The sequence below is a fragment of the Lissotriton helveticus genome, chromosome 5_1, assembly GCF_964261635.1.
Source record: "Lissotriton helveticus chromosome 5_1, aLisHel1.1, whole genome shotgun sequence".
Taxonomy (NCBI): domain Eukaryota; kingdom Metazoa; phylum Chordata; class Amphibia; order Caudata; family Salamandridae; genus Lissotriton; species Lissotriton helveticus.
This window is the reverse complement of record NC_136065.1, coordinates 1,523,277,052-1,523,297,171: the sequence shown is the minus strand read 5'-3', so window position 1 is coordinate 1,523,297,171 and position 20,120 is coordinate 1,523,277,052. Positions and strand designations below refer to the sequence as shown.

The 20,120-nt window shown below is 43.2% G+C and overlaps 1 long non-coding RNA gene across 1 annotated transcript in view; it reads right to left on the bottom strand.

Annotated features, from left to right (window-relative positions):
* LOC144753683 (uncharacterized) overlaps positions 1-20,120 on the bottom strand; it is a 72,177-nt gene that overhangs the window by 18,386 nt on the left and 33,671 nt on the right. The window contains exon 2 of the long non-coding RNA XR_013594479.1: positions 3,772-3,841. This is a non-coding gene — a long non-coding RNA (uncharacterized LOC144753683). The remainder of the gene's footprint in view (positions 1-3,771; positions 3,842-20,120) is intronic.

Below are 20,120 nucleotides of genomic sequence, written 5' to 3'. Positions count from 1 at the left end.
TCCTGTCTGAAAACTTCACAGCTAGAAGCTCCTCACAACGCAATGCACTGCACTGTCCCCGAGCAAGCTTTCGACAAACAAGTTCTTTTGGGAAACCTTTACGGTTTGAGCAGATTGTGCCACAAGCAACAGTGTCCACTTTGGCCAATTCCCTGAACAACCGCACACCAGTGTAGAAGTTATCGACATACAAATGATGGCCTTTGTTAAAAAATCCACGACCAAGTTCCCACACAATTTTCTCAGTCACTCCAAAAGACGGCAGACAACCAGGGGGGTTAATCCTGGATTCCTTACCAGTGTACACCCTGAAATTAGAGACATATCCAGTCTCACTGTCACACAGCATAAAAAGCTTAATTCCATAGCGTGCCCTCTTACTAGGAATGTATTGCCGAAAAACCAAGCGACCCTTGAGCAACAGCAAAGACTCATCCACTGCAATTTCTTTCCCAGGATAAAAGATCTCAGGAAATCGATCAACAAAATGATCAATGACAGGCCGAATCTTAAAAAGACGGTCACAATCAGGGTGATCTCGTGGCAAAGCAGAACTATTGTCAATAAAATGGATCATCCGAAGCAGAAGCAAATACCTATCACGACTCATGACTGCTGGAAATATAGCTGGTGCCATCAAGGGACTAGTAGACCAATATGAAGCCATTGATGGTTTCCCTAGCAAGCCCATCAAAAAAGTTAAACCCAAAAACTTTTTCATCTCCTCCAAATTTGTGGGAGTCCACCGGGTAGCTATAGCGTGGGGCTTGAGGCTGGCACTGTTCACCCTCAAAAAATGTTCAGCATACAAATTAGTCTGCTCTACAATCTCTGCCAAAAACACATCATCCATAAACAAATTGAAAAAATCAATAGGCAAAATGTTTTCAGTGTTCACCCTACACCCTGGAACACCAGTAAATTCAGGCAATGCCGGCTGCACCATGCCTGGTGCAACCCAGAGGTCAGAACTTTCAATGTCAAGTCTGGCAGCCGCAGGCTGCCGCCCAGCTGCCTCTTGTCTCACTACATGAACTGGAAGTCTAGCAGCCCCAGGCTGCAGCCCAGATGTCTCTTGCCGCACTATTGGCACAGCAATGTCCTCCGCAACCACAGGCACAGCAATGTCCTCCGCAACCACAAGCACAAAATCCACACCAAAAGTAGCTTCATCAGCACTCAGAGTGTCTTCATCATCAGATGAAGCCATGTGTAGAGAAAACTCACTACCTGAATCTTCACCTCCCACCTCTGGCTCAGAATCAGAGTCAGTCTCTGGACCATGGTCAGAGGAAGAATCAAAAAGCAAATCCAACAACTTGCTGAGCAGTAATCCGGCGGCTAGCCATTATCCTTACAAATAAAGGAGTCTGCTCAAACAACTCAACAACCCCAACACTGTGCAAAGTAAGATAAAAAATGTAAGCCTTTTTCACAAAAATCTATATTTAGAAATATACAATTCACTTACAAGACACATCTACACTCACCAGCACCTACTCTGCAGAGACACAGCAAATAGGCAATGATATCCCATTAGAAAGAAGAAGAATAAAACTTACATCTACAGAAGGACACATCAAAAACAAATGCAAAACATGTTTTACAATCACAAAAAACAGAAACCAAACATACTCTTTGTTGGACCTGGGGGTCTCCAAGTCACATAGGGTAGCTTGGCACTAAATGGGAAGGCGTTATTCAAAGGCACATGTGTTAAGTGTACGTCACACCCTGTAGTAACTCAACGTCCCATCCACTCAAAAACAACACCACACCAATTTTTAGGAAAATACGGATTGCTTTATAAAATAATCTTTAGTAGTTTCTTTTTACGTCTAGCACAGTCTTCCTCTAATACAGTACATATCTCTGTTGTCAAAGTAGGGGCTAAGCACAATTACATACAGCAGCATTAAATCTTTTCTCCCTTCTTCAATTCAGTAACACTAGGATAGTACTTGCAACTTGAGCATTGAATATAGATTCTACAGCTTCATTTAGGATCCACAGAATAGGTTCACTCCCCCGTGTGACAGGTACAAAGACAGCAGTAAAAGTTACATTTATCTTATACCCAATTTCGTTGTTCTCGAGTCCCAAGGGGATGTTTGTCCCTCACAGAATCAGTTTCAGGCTCTAGAACCTTGATTAAGAGGAGTCGCCCTTCTCATCTGCTCCCCTCTTAATTTCCATACAGCCCTTTGGCCTCAATTCTCATGTACAGTGCATCATTTCCGTCAATTAACCCTCCGTTTTCGTTATACTGCCATCTACCCTTCCCACAGTGTAACGCTCTCCTCCAGGAAGACTCCCCTAGAGGAAACAACAGGTTATTCAAAGTGTCACAAAGTGTCACTCACTCGTGGCGTCCGGGTAGTCTATTTGCCAACACAGTCTGAAGAGGAGTTGCCCCAAACCGGCTGCTGTCCGTCTGGCCCTTTTCTTGTCTACTGACAGCCTGCCCGGCAGTCCCTGCAGACGGGTTCAGTGGCTCTCCCCTCCCTCCGTTCAACACCAAAGCCCTCTCAGGTTCAGGGGCTCCGCTTCCCCCCTCACGGTCTTACCGCGTAGATGATGATCTCGTCCGTTTACCACTCGCTCCAGCTGGAGCCTCGATGTCCCTGAGTTCCCGGCTCTGGTATAATTCTGACCCCTGCGCTGCACGATGCAAAGCAGCTTGCGGGGTCGGAGCTCCGCCGCGACTTCCCCGGCGTTCCTCTTAGCTCCAAGTCCCGCCCTCCTCTCGTCCGTCAGAGGGGGAGGAACTGCGCAGGCCGGCCTCCTTCGGCTCTCGTCACCCGTCTTCCGGGTGCTCGCTCGCCTGCATCCGCTGTTCTCCTTAACGCTGGCCACTCGCTCACTGCCCCGCTGGCCCCAGATAAGCCGCCCAGCTAACTTCTCACCACAGGGGCCCAGGGAATCAGTGGCTGTAGTTCGATGACGGCGTGATCTCCCGCCAAACACTACCGGGTAGGTTTTAGCTTTATTCAGCTAATACTTCTCTCATGGAAGGGGAGAGGAAGGGTTTAACCCCACGACCTTTAAGTCAACAGTTCAGGCGGGGACACTCCAGAGGAGGAGAGAGTGAAGACGGAACAATCCCCTAGTTATTCAGGACTTGTTCCAACCGACTTTCCTAGCCAATTTACGACGTTCTCATAAAGGAATTGATGGCTTCAGAAGTCTATAAGTAAAGTGGAGCTGTCAGGGCTCAGTCAGTAGGCAGGGGGCTCCATCAACAAGGTAGGGCTGCTGAACAAAAGGTCAGACTCTCTCCTAACAGTGCGCTTGCCTCCCCACTCTAACGCTTCACTCCTCACTAGGCTCTCCCTGGCTCTCTGGTCACTCCTCACCAACAGCATCTCAAAATGGCTGCCCAACATTCCGCCTTTTATAGGCTGACCCCAGAAGGTCCAGAAGGGTCCAGGGGGTTCTGGAACATTCCTATACTAACCTATGGGTCCAGTCCCTAAGGTGGCAGTTGTGGCAGTTGCTGTCCACCATTTTGTGGGTTGTGAATCTAGACAGGAAGGCGCCAAGGCCTCAAGAAAAGACTATGAGGGCAAGGAACACCTAACCCCTAGGCCAACACCTCAAAAATCTAGTGGACATAAAAAGAATGAAAGGTTATGAGGGGCAAAAAGGGGACAAAATAAATAATTAATAGGAGGGGCTACCCAAAGGGCAGACAGGTCTAACACTCGTATTACTACACACTTTGCAAAATAAACAATTACATTACAATTAAACAAAAAAGAGGTCTCTTACCAAACACATGCAACTACAGAAACAGCAGAACAACAGAACCACCAGTAACGGTACCGCACACTGCAACAATCTAAAGAGAAAAAAAAACAATACACATTAGAAGAAACAAAAACAACACACATTACAACAGGATATGTCACAGGGTATGTCACAAATGGGGTGTCTGTCCCCAAGGGGGGAATATTATAAATCATTATAAACATGGCCCCCCTGGAAGCAACCCTACGGAGGGCAGAGAGGCCAAATAAAGACGCGGCAGAACATACTTTTGAAAACAAATGGGCCCAAGGAAGCAACCCTTGGCCAAGGGGTCGCTCCCTATAAAAAAAAAAAAACCCTGGAGTCTAGTGGGCTTTTCTATCCCCCCCTGGGTCCAGAAACGGTAAACAAAAAACAGGGGGGGGCAGAACAGTCTACAATATTTATAATGCCCCCTGGAAGCGACCCTTGCCCAAGGGGTCGCTTCCTTTATAAATATAATAAAATCCCTGGTGTCTAGTGGGCTTTTCTACCCCCACTGGGTCCAGATGCGGCCCAAAAAATGGCTGATCTGCCCCCAGGGGGGGCAGACAAGTCTAAAAAAAATTACGGGCCACTAGGAATCGACCCTTCCCCAAGGGGTCGCTTCCTTTATAATTATAAACAAATCCCTGGTGTCTATTGGCCTTTTATGCCCCCCCCGCCCCCCCCTGGGTGCAGATTGGCCAAAAAAACGGCCGATCTGCCAGAAAAGTCTGAAAAATAATTTATCCCCCTAAGGAAGCGACCCTTGCCCAAGGGGTTGCTTCCTTTATAAATATAATTCAATCCCTGGCGTCTAGTGGGCTTTTCTGCCCCCCCCCCCAGGGTCCAGATGCGACCCAAAAAACGGCCGATCTGCAGGAAAGACTAAAAAAAAAAAGGGCCACTAGGAAGCGACCCTTCCCCAAGGGGTCGCTTCCTTTACAATTGTAAACAAATCCCTGGTGACTAGTGGGCTTTTCTGCCCCCCCTGGATGCAGATCGGCCAAAAAAACGGCTGATCTGACCCAGGGGGGGCAGAAAAGTCTGAAAAATAATATGGCCCCAAAAGGAAGCGACCCTTGCCCAAGGGGTCGCTTCCTGCACAAATAAACAAACACAAACAGAATCCCTGCTGTCTAGTGGGGCATTCCTGGTGCACGATCGCGACGCTGTGCGTGATCGTGCACCAGGTATGCCCTGCATTGGGACATCAGGGGAGAGGAAACACAGTTTCCTCCCCCCTGATGCCTCAAGGCACCGAAAAACGGCCCCCCCACCCCACCGGAGCAGCAAACACCAACCTGTCTCCTGGACGCGCTGGAATGAAATGGATTCCAGCGCGTTCAGCGCTTCCTGATGACATCGGCGCGCGCTATGCGCGCTGACGTCACCAGGAAGCGTAGGGGGCCCAGGGGGTGGCAGCGGAAAGTCTTCCGCTGCAACCCCTGCTAAAACGACCAGGATCGATGCTCCAGTGGGGGAGCGCCAGCGCTCCCCCCCAGGGCTGTACTGATGACGGAGTGGTTCCGTCATCAGCACAGCCCAACCGATGCTGATGACGGAACCGCTCCGTCATCAGCATCGAAGGGGTTAAACAGTGTCCTGTATGAGTGAAGATGGTGCAAGTTAGAAGGAGATACTCAAGTGAGGCCACAACTCTCTTGCAGTCTTTACTCTCTGTGCAATGTAACTAGCCTTGACTCTAAGCACTCTCACTTCCAATCTATTTTTTCTTTGGTGTCCTCTCGGGATTTATGAGAGTTATATGAGTCAAATAGAAACTGGTGGAGTCTTGCTAGTGTGACGTTAACTGAAAGCTTCCATGGGGAGCTGGCCCGCAGAAGTGATGTTCTGCCCAATGCATTGAATCATTTTTGGCAAGTAGCTTTGGAGGGGATGGATGCAAGTAGCCTTGGTAGATGGAGGAAGCATGTTCCTTCACTGGTGCAATGTGGAGCAAGACAGAGTCTTCACCAATGTGGTGGCTATGTGGGTAAAGAAATTCAGGCAGAGCATCAATAAATAGACACGTAACTGATAATCGTACCTCAAAAGTGCTCAGTAGGCACAGGCTAAAAGCTTTTGGTACCATAATCAATACACATGAAACCAATCCAGCTCATTGCTAGTCAAAAGGGGAAAATATAAGACACAAGCAAAATTTCATGCATGTGCAACACTACACTCCCCAGCTATTGGTCCTGACCCCGCCTGCTATGTTTTTTGTTTACTCGCCTCTCTGTAGTTGAATCCTGCTTGGGCTGCACAACTGTTGTCTTCCACCCTCCTTGTATTTAATTTTTTTGATTGATTTCTCTCATTTTCTTTATGCACATTTGTAATATATTGAGAGAGGCTAGTCTCAGTGTCAACGCCAGAAACAACATCTCTCAGTCCAGGTAATAACACTGGGATCCAGAAATTCTTCTTTTTAAAAGACCCAATGGCCGCGATGTACGCACCAACAGTAGTGACAGTCCGGCTGTCAAGCCCAATAGTGCCAGACACAAGGGTTAATAAGGGACATTTTAATCCTGCAACGACTGACCAACAGGAAAAGTGCACATCTATTACCAATAAGACAAGCTTCCTTTCTACACAGCAACAGTCAAATATCAATAATGCGCAAAAAGTAAATTGAGCTTTACAGAAATCAATCATAGAAAACTCAGAAAGTAGTTTAATAACTGTAACAGCCCAGGAACACCAGATCAATCCCTCAAAAAATCCAAATAAAATAATTGGACGAGGCGCAAATGAGGACAATAAAAAGGAGCGCATGGAAGAAAAAACAAACAAATCCATTGGACAGGATGTTCTTCTGGATGATGCCTGGTCAAGTTAATTTTCTCTATCTAATGACGCCAACCTATTACACAATTTGGAAACCAATACACAAACACAGGAAACAATGAATGAAGCAATACAAGGGAATACTTTGTCACCAGTTAATGGGAAGGGAAGAACACTGGGCGGAGCAGGAATTTATTTATTTTATTTATTATGAAGTTTTATATAGCGCTAGCCAGACCCGGAGGTATCGGAGCGCTTCACAACCGTTCAAATGCAAAGACCAAACAGACATTCACAGTAAGTACAGTGCAGATATCAGCACAAGTGTCAAGAGTCTCGAGACAATATCAGGTAAACACTTTGTGTGTTGGAGGGAAAGTCAGTGTCAATACGTACTCGTAGTACCTTATCAGGATGACCATACTCTGGGTATCCCACCCCCATCGGTGGGTATTGTCAATAATGGTGGTATCTACCCCATCAAACCCGACCTACAGAATCAGGGTCAGATTTGATGGGCCCGACCCATCGGGCCCATCAAACCCACAGGAAGAAGGACATTTTTCAACGAAAATAAATCAATTGAACCGGTCATCTCCAATAACAATTTTATCTGTTAGTAGGATTGATCATGGGTCTGGGGCATCAGGAAAATCCCTTGAAGATTCTCAAACTGCACATGGAGTAAAACTCTGCTAAGCACATTGGAACAAGCAATTAGGGTTTTGAACTTGCAATCAGACAAAATGGAAGTCCAGATAGACCTTCCAATTTAATTGCCAGTCACATTTCAGGCATAAACACCAAGCTGGACCTAATTACGTCCCTTCTAACTCGCTGGGGAAACCTGGAGCCACAAACAAGTAATCTTCAACAGCAGCTCAGCTGTGGCTGTGGCAAAATAATTGATTATTTGGTAAACCTCCCCAAAATAGTAATGGATATCTTAGGGGCAGTTCAATCAACAATTGAGTCTAAACAAACGAGGGGAACCCAAAAGGACGCAGAGAAAAAGGAGCCATGTAAAGACAAAAATACAATCAAAGGGACATGTATTAATGATAAGGGAGAAGCAGAACAAGTGGCAACAGAGGAACTCCCTGATGCAAGGGACCATCACATCGAAGTTACACCGAGCACCATTGACACCACGAACATCGGAAAACTACAAAAAGGCTAAGAAAACGCGCCAGGTATGGTAGGTCTAAACACAACAATCAACCGACCGTAGATTCAGAGAAATCTTCTCAATTTTCACAAATCAAACCACAGAGAGGAAAGAAAATAAATCATTGGAAGAAGTCACATTGGATGCTTCAATAACGGTCACAGACCAATCAAACCATACAACGGACTTCAATGGATTTAATACAAAGCAAAATGCCTTGAGCCCTCTCGTTGCCATTAATCAAGAGAAGACAAATCAGGTTCTTCATATAAGAACTAACCACCGGTTGACAAAAAAACCTGCACAAATCCCTAGACTTGAAAAGAGACAAATCCAATAACTAAGAAGGAAGAAGGAGAAGAAAAAACATTGCAGGTCCAAGCAAGAATCACACTCAAGGACAACAGAGGCATACATTCAGATAATGGGGTACAAACACCCAGCAGGAAAGAGGAGGGACAAAAACGAATTAAACCGGGAAGTAGGGAAAAAACACAATGTAATAAGGTGCACGATAAAACAAATAGCAAAGAACAAAGTATCCAGAATTCAATAAAAGTCACAATAAACAGAAAAAGTAGAACTTGTAGCTTCCCCTCTCTGATCAGCAAATTGAGCCAAAAGTAGCCATAAACACTTACAGAATTTAGAAAATCGGAGCAAGATTTAAAGGAAGCAAGCAAGCTGGCCACACAACAGGAAAAGGTCATCAAAGAACAAAGGGACCAAGTAATCCATGTCGACAATGAAACCTCAAACTCCCGAAATGTTCAAGTAGAAAAAGATGTAATTTTGGAAATCGCCACTTGCCCAGAAAATACCTCCAGGGAGAACACATCAAAACTGACATTTGTGCCAGAATATTCCACAAAAGGAAGGCAAGGCATATTAAACAGAGGGAACCTGTTAAGGGTGTTCAAAGAAATTCCAGAACTAAAGGGAATATCTTCGCAAGATCTTTTAGCCGTAGAATGTAATCATACTACAGACACCCCAGACATTGAAGAGTCATTGACAACCTGGTCCTCAATGGAACTGGTGGACAGGAGATATGCAATGAGATCAATATTTGAAATTTGGGTAATTACGCTGAGGCCCCATAAACCTCCCAAGGTACCCTTACCCCCTCTTAATAAATCACACAAATCAAAAATTAGAATACTCATCTGGGAAAAATTAAAAAACATGTCTACCTGGCGCCCGTTCCACCACGCCACCAAGGCCATCCAATTCAATCGAGGTCAAGGTAATAGCGAGTCCAACAAACTTCGAACACCAAACAAGTGATAGCATGGATTGTTCTTGGGTGCCAAAGGCACTAAGTAACAAGCGCACCTAACGAACAGTCAAGAATAATCTCGGACGACAAAATGCGGGGGCAGCTAGCTCAGGCTAATGTGCAGGCTCTAATAGAAAGGCCCAAGGCATGACCATGTCCTTGGGGATGGGAGCCAGGATATGATCAAGATCGGTTCATGAAATGTTCATGTCTTTAAAACATGGGTCATGACCATGAAACTCTGTCTTCTTTTTTAACAATAAGACCTAATATTGCTCCAAGAAAGGTGGAACATGAACCCAGTATCAATAGCGGGTTATATAGAACATCACACAACAGCAGAAAGATTCTCAATATTTGGTCACCCGAGAGGAGGTTTATCAACATACATATCACAAAAACGTGGTTGGCAAACAGAGAACTAGATGCTGGGATAAACTGGTTGCAAGTAACCGGAAAGGTTCATTCTAATAAATTAAACTGGCAATTAATACTAGTCAACATCTATGTTCATCCGGCAAAAAAGAATCAGAAGGAAAAATGTACAATATTAATGAATTTGATCGATGCGCTGCAAAAATCACATGAACTCTGCCCTTTGATCATCTCAGGAGATTTTAATAGTAAGCTAATAAAAAACTGGGGATTCCAAATAATAACGCGAGATTTAGAAAGCCATGGTCTGTCTATCCTGAATGGAAACACAGCAGGGGATATGCCAGCGGCCATAACACACTTGAGAGAAAAAAGTCAATCTAAAATAGACTATTACCACCAGTAATATTGTCCCAAGAAAAGCCTCATTCCAAGTTCGTCCACGCATAGAAAGCGATCACTTCCCGCACATTACAAACATCAACATTTCCCTCTCTCAGGACCAAAAAATAAACACGCTGGTACAACATGCAGAAAAGTTTAACCTGCAGAAATTAAAGCAGCAAGGATTAGATGTGACAACTATACTGGACACACTTAGAGAATGTATGAGTCAAATAGGGCCCCTGACAGAAGAAAATCGAGCAAAAAGTTGAGAACATTTGTGCCTTGTTCTCATCTGAAAATTTCCAGCCATTAACGGAAGCAAAAAAAATAGACACCAGAAAGGAGCCATGGTTTAACTTCTCTTTACGGGATGAAAAGAGAAGGATTGCAAGAGATGTGTGAATCCAAGCCGTGGCGGCAAAAATGGGTAGGAAAACAGACAAGGATAAACTAAAGGAATTACGGAATAAATACAAGAAGATGGTGAGGAAAGCGAAAACATCATATAAAGAAATAATCTGGAAAAAACTACTGTGGGCAAGTAAATTGCCAAAGAGTAGGGAATTCTGGGGCATTATAAATAATCTGACAAAGGGCTCAAAACTGCAAGAAGAAGCAGGAATGGGTGAAAAAATCTGGATACAGCACGTACAAAATAGAAACAGCAGTACGAAGCACGAAAAGCGTGCCATGGCCACAGCGGCCTCAGAATCATACCAACATCAAAGACCTGATGTAGAAAAAGCATCAGACCGCTCCAGCCAGAATATAAAGATTTAGGACAAGAGGCAAGCTGCGACGTTTCAAAGAACCTGATCGACACCAACAATTAATAGGAAAAAAAAAAGATTAAAAACAGAGGGTGCAGCAGGACCAAATGGGCTTACCAATGCACTCTTTAAATATACTCCGGATTTTTGGGCAGATTATCTCATGCCGCTTTTTAATCAGATTTACAGACAGAACAATGTCCCCAAATCTTGGAAAGGGAATATCATTCCCCAATATTTAAACAGGGATATCATAACATGCCTGAAAACTACAGATTGGTATTGTTGATCGATGTAGAAGCTAAACTATACAGACCCTGCCTACTACTTCATCTCCAAGATTGGATGGATGAAATTAACATACTCCCCAAATTTCAAACTGGTTTTACACCAGGGATGGCACCTTAACAAACTTGGCAATTTTGGTACTTTTAACTGAATAAGTGGCAAAAAAGAAAACTCGGTTGTTTTCATGTTTCGTCGACTTGAAAGTCACATTCGACAAAGTAAACAGAAATCGTCTCTGGAAAAAACTAAAAGCTTGGGGGCTACCGAATAAATTACTGGACGCAATAATAGCCCTACACAGTGAAACCTAGGCAAGAGTGAAATTGGGCGATGGAGGTAGTACCACCGTCAGTATTTACACGCAGCAAGGCCTAAAACAAGGCTGTGTCCTGGCCCGAGCCTATTCAACTTGTTCCTGGCAGACATCATTAAATACATGCACGCAGCCGATTGCCATCCACCAAACTTGTCCAAAGTGCCAATTCCCTTCCTAAAGTATGCAGATGATATTGTGGTGCTGAGCCAAAGCCCTATTGGATTACAAAGAGCGATCAATTACTTAGTAGCTTACTTGAACCAAGAACATTTGGAACTAAATAAAGAGAAAACTAAGGTTGTACGCCTAGTGGACCCTAAAAAAACAAGTTCAAATGGTTTGTAAAAGGGACAATAGTAGAAGAGCAAGTGTCTTACAAATATCTCAGCTTAAAACTGGGGTGGGGTCCAACATATCAGGAATGCAAAGAGGACTTAAAAGCAAAAACGCATTCGGTAATCTTCGCATATAGATAACTGTATAAAAAATTGGGCTGCCCGAACCATATCCATCTTTTAAAAGTGATGGCGTCACAATTCGTCCCACATTGTCGTATGCCCTTGTCGCCTGGGGCAGTAAAGAGGCTGAACTGCTAAAAGAACTCCAGACGAAGGTTTACAAGGCAGTTTTCAACCTACCAAAGTCTGCCTCCCCAGCTCAGGTTTGGTTGGAATTCGGCCTTCAGAATCAGAAATTCTGGGGCATAAGCGGCCTCATGAAGTCATGACATGCGTTCTGCTCATCCGAGCCAGTGTCATTGAATAGTCTATGCTGGGAAGAAATTAAAAACCAGATGGAGCAAGATAATCCAAATTCATGGGGAGTCCATCTGAGAAAATCATTGGCAGAGGTTGACATACAAATGACATGGGAAAGCATAGGAGACCAGGCAAATTTTGGTAAGTCGGTTAATAACGTAGCAAAGAAGAAGTCTTTCTTAGAAGACAAAATAGCAATTACCAAACGTCGGCATGGGTGGACTGTGATTAACTCTTACACATCAATAAAGCCTCAGGCTTACTTAGTAACCCATTTCAGCGCTTAGTTAAGAAAGAGCTTTATAGATTACTGGTTGGGCATGCACGATTCAAAAGACCTACAGCCATCCTGGAAAAGCATCCAACAAGCACCCTGTCGTCTATGTGTTTTTCGTAATGAAACACTAACTCACCTGCTATGCACATGCCCTGCAGTCAAGGATTTGAGGAGACTGCTTTTAAACCCCATTTTTGATGAATTGAACATTCGCACTTGCAGGCAAGCCTTGTTACGTTGGTTGGAATGGTCCTCCATAATCTAGGCCTGCCAGGGTGTAAAATATTTGGCAGAAGTAAGGAAACTTTTGCGGCAAGCCGATTTAGTGGATACTAAAAAAGCATGAATAAGGTCGGCTTGGGTTTAGGTCATGCATGGCAGCACTTCACAAGACCATGTAACAAGCGGACTAAAAGACTAACCAATCATGGGTTAACTTGAATAATAGAAAATGTTGCATGTTTGTTTAAATTTTTGTAAAGGTCTGCATCTTTTTATAGGCACATTTTATCTTAACAGGGCCTAGTTAATTCATCTTCTCTTGACAAATTCAGTTGCCTGTGTTCCCTGAAAAATCTGAATAATATAACTTTCGTAGCTTGTCTAAATTCTTAGTTAACATCTTGGGCGCATTATTAATGTTCTTCGGATTTTGAAAATCGCCTAGTTCGTTGCTAGTGGTATTTAGTTGAAGATTTTTTTTACCAATTATGTATGTCTAAATATTTTAAATTGTAAATTGTAACGATTTTAAGTAATCATATACAATAAACTATTGACTTGACTTGTAATATATAGGTATGTTTGCTATGTGAGTATTTGTGGTGTTTGCATGCTTCTTCTGGACAACTCGAGTATTGAATTATCACAATCCATAAACAGGCGCTGTACTGAGATCTCCATTCTGGGTTTTATGTTCTTATTCATTTACATGTATTTCTGTCACACTTAGCATCAGACTGGATATGCCAAAAGCTCTGAAATGGCCCCATTTTAAGTTCCAGGCCATTTCATTCTATGAAGATTTCAAAGAAATATGTGTTTCAAGAAAAAAGACATAATTATTTTTTTTATTCAATATAGGTAATATTGAGGTCTCTTGGTCCATGTCAGATGTCAATAAAATAGACAGTTCTGTTTTCTATTTGTTTGTTTTGTTGATTACAAATGCATATATGGACGTACCAGAATCCGTATTATGTGGCAGATAGAATGTGCCTTTTTGCTCCATTGTGCACCTTTAAATGGGGGTGCTGTGGTGCAAACAGGGACAGTGCTCCCCATTGCACTCAATCCACTCTCCCCTGGGACCCTGGTGGCAGAGTATTACTGAAAGACCGAGCAATTGCTAAAAGCAGCCATTTCATCTTTCATTCTGCAGGAGGCACCAGTCTACAATTCAAAGGGGGAACAGAGAATCCTGTAGGTGGGTGAAGTAGTGATTTTATTGTGTTTTGTGTTTTGTTTGTGACTTTTTAACTGGTTGGTACTTCTACACACTTTATTCATTGTTTTAAGTTAGGCTATCTGCTCTGTCAATAGCTATCAGTGGTTGAGCTCAGGTTTAAATTACTGAAACCTTTACTGGACAGAAAAAGAACATTGACCATGGTACTTGAGCAGCGCCAGCTTTAGGGTGGTGTGACCCGTGCCACCGCACCGGGTGCCAAATCTCCGGTGCGCCATTTGCGCTCCAAACTTGGCACAGATCGCACTGCCGAAAAGCCTGCATTTAGATAACTGTTGTCACTCTTTCAACTGTGTTTACATGATTATGTCATTGAAGATGACGGATGGTGAGCTACAGTGCATTTGTTGTGGATGGGACAGCTGTTAACTGGAGCCGGCCGGTAGGCAAAGAAAACCTTTTCTATCAGTGACCTGATTATTGCAGTGCACGGTAGAGCTGAGTTTCACTCTTGTATATTATGGTAAGATTGGGTCGTCATGGTACAAATAATTACTATATTTGAAGCTCTGGTTCAGTTAGGATTAGCACCTGGCAGACCAGTATGTTGATGTCCCTATAACACAATCGTAGGAAAATTGCCTAACGCTGTTTTTTCCCCACCTTATTAGTAGAAAACCAGGAAAATGTGGCAACCCAGTCACCACACTCCTTTTTTGCAGTTCAATCCTGCTTTAGCACATAAGTAAATTGCATGCTGATGTGTAGTTTCATTGGTGTAGCAGGTACAGTGGAATTGGGCCAAGAGGTCAGGGAGGCTCTCTGAACCCTGTTTATTGCTGTCTTTTATCATTCAAACGGCCAGTGCAGTTTTTAGGACTGTGCGACCAGTGTCATTGCATTGTGTGTCAAGGTCGAAGAATTGCCCTTCGACATGCTGAGGCAAACTAAGAGCAGATTGCAGGGATCTTTTTGTGCCTGCCATTTTCCAGGGACTAATATTATGGTAACTCTGGTTGCTAATAAACCTATTGGAGAGAGCTATGATTTGTATAGTTACAGTATTGACTCATGATAGAGTAGCATATAGGGTTAACGTTCCCGCTGCAAACCACAAATTTGTATTTGTGTAGGTCAATCGCAGGGGTACTGCTTTTGTCACAGAGATTGTTTTGTTATTTGGAGTTCATAAGTTGCATGACTTCAACTATAGCACATTGAGCAATGGACTGGCACCAAAGCGCTGCATGTATATTGCACAGCATAGGTTTAGAATCTTATTGCTTTCTTCCTCAATCGTCCACTATTCTAACATTGGTAAAAGTGGTTCCTTTAGGTACTAATTCCATTTTATTAGTATGACATCCCAATCAATGTGTTACATTTCAAATCCCGAGTTTAATGGGCAGATTTACTAACACTTTGTGCCTGGTGTTCATCACAGAAGTGAAGCAAACCTAATGCAACGTGTTGTTATGGGGTTTACTTTCCAGTGCAAACCCTGAATTGTGTTGGAAAGTAGTGCCAAGGTAACATAAGTAGTACTATATGCTCCTTTGTGTCAAGAAGGCATGTCATGGGGTTTTACATGAATGTGTTGTTATCTTTCCTATTTTTAATAAAATAGACCTTTTTTAATACAGTTTTCGCCTGCTTGACAATATATTTCGATAATGATTTGAAAGGAAAAAAATAATTATTGATACATAACAACTTAGACTGTCTAGGAAGATACGTACATAGCATTCCTATGCCCCCACCAATGGATTCAAATCCCTATCTACTAACTTTAGTAGAGTGGGATTTTCATTAATAATTACACATCCCCGAGGTTGGAGAACAGATTTACTTTCTCCAAACCTTTCCAACTTTGTATTTGTGCTGTACAGTGCAGCACACTTGAAAAGTGGTAAAGTGTTAAACTTTGTCAAAGCATAGAATTAGTACTGGAAGAATACGCTTCCAGTATAAAACCTATGCTTGATGACATAGACAGGCCTTTGCACTATTGTGAATTGGTATTTGCATTGGGGAAGGCAACCATTATGTAAGTCAGCACTAGAGGAGAGAGCAAAAGCATCGTATTTTAGAATATTTGGTACTGTTTTGCGCTCTCCTTTTCATGCAACACAGCACAGCACCTTGAGGACTGCGCTGTCTGAAAACATAGTAAACCCTCCCCTTTGTTTCTCCAAACCAAGAAGTCTTAAGACATAAAGCCTACCAGTATGGGTGATATGCGATTCATATGTCTCGTAGCCCTCATTGTCTTAAATACCATTTCTTATACATTGAGTTACACACTTGTTTGACCTATTGTCTCTGTAGAATGTGTTTGTGATGTAAAGCGCTCTGACATTCTACATTGGGCTGATTAGCGCTATAAAGTAAATAAATGCGAGAGAAGGGCTAAGGGGAGATGTGGAACACCATTGGAGGGTGGTAGTCAGGGAATCTATGAAAAAGGAGGTTGTGGGGGGGGAGTCAACAAAGATTGTCGAACTGGGCGCCACCATCGTTAAAGCCGACCCTGTACTTGAGGCAGGATACCATCCACACCAATACTCCACTTCCTCACCCATACTATTGCACAGCTGTAAAAAAGGCAGGAATGTGTGTTTTGATGCTTTGGAGTCTAGTAAATCTAAGATAATATGAAAAAGTTATTTTGCACAATTAGGAGCCACATCAAGATGTTTTGAGAGCCATGAGAGCACAGCTTCATTAATCTTGAATTTAAAAATCACAAGAGCTTCCTTGTAATTTGGAGATGTATTCCATAAACCACTGTCTTTCTAATTTGCCGGCATTCGGTTTGAGGTTTCAAATTCAGAATAGAACTATGGGGTCCAAATCACAAAGGTAAACTTACACATGATGTCTAAATTTAGACCCAAAGGTAAACCTAGACTTCAGGTTTAAAGGTAGACTTCAGGTCTAAGTTTACCTTTGTGAATTGGGCCCATGGTGTAATAAATTAGGGTAATGTTTCTTCCATTTCTTTTTCCTCTCATGGAGACTCCACAAGAGGAGTTTTGGAACCTTACACATGTAATATTGCCTGTTTTGAATTGAATATTCGTGCACTAACATGACTGACAGTTTACAGTTGTGGCTGGAGCTGACGGTCCTGCTGCAGATATTCCATTTTAAAGATTTAAGTGAAACTAAATCCAAAAAGCTCAAAGCGTCAATTGTGATTATCTTGTTGGGCCAGATCAGGAACAAGTCACTAGTTCAGGCCAACCACAGTGTGGACCTGCTTCAGGGACCCACTTAGGCCTGCAGAACACAGTACCTTAATCCTGTTTGTGGAGGGATGCGAAGTCCTCCATCCAGGATGCATCACACTGGAGAGATGATGTGAGGTCCGGGCGGGAGATGCATTGCACAGCAGCAGTTTCAGATAGCTGCAAAGTGCAATGCAAGGCTCTTGTGTGAAGATGCATCCCATCCATTCCAATTGACTGCGCCGGGCAATGCAAAGTCCTTGCGTCGTGGATGTCTGCACACTAAAGGCGATGCATTTACTCAGAAGATAATGAGTTGAGCAGCAGAGATGATGAGCCGGTCTGCAGGAGATGCTAAAGGCCCTGGGAGGAGATGCGTTGGTTCTGCTGAATCCACAGATGGTTTGTTAGAACACCTTCAGGCCTACCTTAAAAGCTCCAGGAGTAGACTGGCACCACTGGGGAGGGCAGAACTCACAGATAACAGCATCCAGGTGCGTTGTTCAATGGTTGAAGGAAGCCTGTTCTGCCCCGAGGCTTCTGTTCAGCAGGCCAGTCAACTAGCCCTTGGAGTCACTCTGAAGTCCTGGGTTTGGAGGTGTGTTTCTTCATTAGGTACAGAGGCGGCTCCTCCATGTGGATGGAGGAGCATCGCCCCACTGCTTTCTCGCAGTGCGAGAAGCAGAAACATAAAATTTTATTTTAAATACTACTTTATGTTTCTGCTTTTCGCACTGCGATAAAACAAAAGGGAGGGTTTGGTTGGGGGCGGGTAGGTGGCCGTTCCTGCTGGAGGGCAGGGGAGGAGTGGCTTGACCACTGTTGTGGGCGCTGACTGTTTAGATGGCCCCAGGGCCGACCAAACCATTCATATGCTCTCTGCATTTTCTCGATGTAGGCTGCATGCAGCCTACATCGAGAAAATGGCCACTCCATCGATACCTGTGGGGTTGGTGTCTCAGCCAGTCACAACGCTGCCATTGCAGCGTTGTGATTGACTGCGAGAAGGGAGGTCCTGTTGTAGCGTCTAGAGGAGGAAGCAGACCGATGATGCGGGACAGGACGGCAAAGGTAAGTTAACATAACTTTTTTTTTATTAAACCTCAACCCCAGTGCGATCCCCTCCCCGCCCCTGCCCCCCCACCCGCGAGTCATACCGGCCATGACTGATTAGTTACATAAACCTCTGACTTGATCAGGGCTACAAGATAAATATAAACCATCAGCTCATCGTTTTATACATGGAGCAGTGACCCCAGCACCTAAAGAACCTAAGTGCTCATTATAATGATCTCTGTGTAGAAAACCACAGTGAACCATTGAGTGACATGTTTGCAAACGAGACCTCTGGTATATTTTAGCTAGTTAGAGAATGTGCCCATATCTATATTTATTTTTCTATCAGGTTTTTGCCAGCATACTCCTGGTGACCACCCAACAGTGCTTGGTCCGTCTGAGGTTAGACATCTATCCATCGGCCCAATTTAGAATGGGTTGTGAGATGCTTTTTTTCTGTCGGTCGAGGGGAGTGAGAGACAGTAAAAATAAACAAGTTACCCTTACACCATGTGAAAAAAGCTCCCATGGTGTGGTGGTCATTAGTTTTAATTTTTCTAAAGCAAACTCCTACTTTTGGAGTTTGTTTTTGAAAAACATAAAACTTTGTCAATGTTTGATGACTGGCCATCAATTTGTGGTGGAGGCATCGGATAAACATTTACAACATTTACAACAACTGCGGTGATGGTAGATCCTGACAATAATAAAGGTTATCCATAGTAGATCCTGATAATAATAAAAGATATCCATTGGGCCATAGGCCATGTCTAAATTTGGAGGAGGAGATGTTTGTCAGGCAAATGGAGGCCCATAGTTTGGCAGATGAAATACATTTGATTGCTAAATAAGCATATGAACTAGAAGGGAAAATGGGGGATGTGTGTTTTAGTTTGTGTTATCAAGCGATAAATAAAGCATCAATGGGTGCAGAGCCAAGTTAAAAGGTTGGTGGTAGTAATAAAAACTCTGATTTCAAGAACAAGGGCTAACTCCAGTGAAAAACGAGTTGATGATATTTTCTCCACCATGAGGAAAGTGCAGTGAAGGAATTTCACCAGTGGATTCTCCTCCAGCTGGAAACATTTTCCCCATATCCTAAAGGATATTCTATGTATATCCAACTGTTAATCAATTCAAGGTGGTAATAGAAAATGTTTACTTTTGTGGTGAAATATCTAAATCTAAAGGAGAATCCACTAATGAATTTCTTTACTTAACTTGATTTTGAACTTCAATGAAAAGTTAACAATTATTTATTACCATCCATCGTAATTTTAGGTCTCAAGCCTTGTAATGGGATATAGTGATGTTGGGAAGAGGAAGGTGGTGAATTGAAATAATGTAACGGTTAGTACACAACCAGACGACATATTTTCATAGGTCAAACACATTTTAAAAATATAGGCTCTGTAGGGTGATGTGATAATGGGCACCTTAGTTATTTAACTATATTTATTCTTCATATTTCACTTACAACTGTATCCATATGAAAGTTTAATATTTTTGTGCCCGATATTCGCTGCAATAATTTTGACTTTTTCTCTCAGGAAAACAGTTCTTCTGCCACCCTGGGTTCAATATCTATCAAGACACATGGAATCATATGGGTTGTTCATGGACCTTCTCTATCTCATTACCACCATTCTAGGAATCTCAGGTAATGTAACAATTATGATCCCTTATAAGGATAGTGTGGAAAGAATACAAGGTAATGAAAGCAGAAGTCATCCTGTCTCACTTGGCCGGTGCCAACCTGCTTGTCTGCCTCACACAGGGAGTCCCATATTGCTTATATGCAGTTGGTGTGAGAGAGTTCTTCACAGACGTTATGTGTAAAAGCCTTGTATTCATCTTTCGCACAGCCCGGGGGGTTGCTATTATCTTCACCTGCCTCCTGAGTTGCTTTCAGTGCATCACCATTGCACAGAACACAGAGCGGTGGCTCCACATGAAGTCCTTCATGAAGAAGTACATGACCTTGTTGCTGGTGGCCATCTATGTCTTGAATATGATCAACAGCACCAACCTGCCCATGTTCACTCGTGGTGCCAAGAACATCACCACTCTGAAGTTTACCTTCAATCTGGGCTACTGTCTTGTAATCCATCCCAATCAGATCACAATTCAGGGCTTTGGCATGTTTACACGGGATTTACTGTTTGTGATAACTATGACAATGGCCAGCAGCTTCATTTTGTTGTTGTTGCACAGACACAGTAAACAGGTCCTTGCGATCCG